Here is a 2,171-nt window from a genome sequence, read left to right as displayed (position 1 = left end):
GCGTCACATGAGTGGGTGTGTATCAGGGGCTGGTGGTGTTGTAAGTGATGGAGAAAAAACTGATACTGACTACTGAGAGTGAATAAGAAGAAGCTAAACCAGTCACTGTATGCTCTCTCTCCTCCTGCTCTGATCTTTCATGATCCTCTTTCTTTTTATTTTCCTCCTCTGTCTCCTCATTCCCCTCTATCTCTTTCCCCCTCTCTCCCTCTCCTCTCTCTCTCATTTCAGGTAAGGTTTGCTAAAGCTGGAGCTAAAGATAAACAAAAGGTTGATCCTGAGGAACCTTGGAAACTTGTAAGCTACCACTCACTTGAGGTAAAGCTATTGATAATTATTACTAGCATTTTTGAAATAATTGTTATTGTTAATACTTTTCAATAGTAATAATAATTGCTAATGTTGCTATTGAAAAAAATTAATTTTTATTTTTATTATTTTTTATTATAATTAGGTGTTAATTTATGGTTGTGTATCAGTAGTTGAAGAGGTGTGTCTCTTAATTCATTGGATCAATGTTCCCTCCCACTCAATGCACTTGAGACTGGAACTGAGACATAGTGTCATTCTTCCTTAGGAATGGAGGTAAATGATACTACCGTATAGTGCTTTATTTTGGCGATTTTGCTGTAAAATTGTAATTGGCGGTTTGTAATTTCACGATTTTTGTGTACACGTGCACTACTGAGCATGTGCATTAATGATTAGTGGTTTTAATATTGGCGATTCTGCTTCCAAATCGCCAATCGCCAAAATAAAACTCCACCAAATTAAAGCGCTCTACGGTATTTATAGTAACATTAGTACTAATATAGTAACAATACTATCTATTGACACTATGCTCTTGTAATAAATGAATACACTGTCTATTGTAGTAATTAATTCATGTTATTAATAGCAGTACTTATGTGTAGTGATTTATTAAGTTTACAATTGTATAAAAATTAGTTGTCAAAATCAACTGAAACTTTCTTACAATCAGATGGACAGAGGCTAATAATAATAATAAAAATATGTACATGTACATGTATATTGCTTTGCTTGCTCACTGCTGAGGCTTGCCCCATTTGTCTCATAATAATGTATCATTTAATAATAATGTATCAAATAATAATGGTAATAGCAAGAGTATAAACAAATAGGCAGTCAATTTGACAAATTAAGTAATAATTAAACGTATCAACTAGGCAATTAATGCTTTGATGTACAATATTTATCTCTAATGTTAGTAGCAATAGATTTCTCTTCTAATGTATCCAGTGCTGTAGCTAATGATGACCAACTGGGACCTCCTTTCTCACTCACTTTATCTTCTCCTCTTAACCAGGCAGACATACACTGTATCAGACATGGCTTGCTTTCTCCATGATCCTTCTTAATAGCATTTAGTGTTGGATCATATAATCCTAAGTGAAGTCCAAACTCATACCAGTTAGAGTAACCATAATGATTGAGGATTGTTAGTTCTTCAATGACAATATCAAGATCTTTAATATCTACATGTATAAATAATAATAAATAATGTGTATACACTGTACAGTCTACACTCCCACTACTTGACAATTGTGATAGTACATATTATAACATACCTAGCTTTATTGTAGTGTCTGAGATGAATGATTCAAACTTTATTTCTATCACTTCCTGCATAATAATAATGATATTTGTCACTGTCAAGGTATATATTGCTGAAAAGTGAATTTAAAAGATGTACAAAGTATATAAAAGGCATACAATGACAACCCACAATTATGACCAAGAAATCAGAGTATTTTGATAAGTAATAATTAATTACATTTAAGATGTGACCTTTGATTAATGTATCAAACAGTTTGTTTGTGTTAATTCTTACCTTAATATCACGTCCTCCTAATAGTGACAGACTACTAATATCTGATAATGATTCATCAGGTAGGATCTCCTTCAATTCTGTATGTCTAGTACCAGTAGTAACAAGAAATGGTCGTTGTTGAACTACTGCTGAGAGTACAGCTTTTACACTATACACTGTCCTTTCTCTTGGTGTATTCACAGGATAGGCTAGTTCTTTAGGATCAATAACTAACTCTTTTACCTCTAGATTGGGACAGGATTCTTTATAAACACTCATTACCTCTCCTATCACATCTCTTCTTGGAGACACCATATTGTCACTATAACCTTTTTCACAG

This window comes from Amphimedon queenslandica, unplaced genomic scaffold (assembly GCF_000090795.2).
Source record: "Amphimedon queenslandica unplaced genomic scaffold, v1.1 AMPQUscaffold_12874, whole genome shotgun sequence".
Classification (NCBI taxonomy): domain Eukaryota; kingdom Metazoa; phylum Porifera; class Demospongiae; order Haplosclerida; family Niphatidae; genus Amphimedon; species Amphimedon queenslandica.
The sequence above is the reverse complement of the archived record's forward strand: the minus strand, read 5'-3'. Positions refer to the sequence as shown.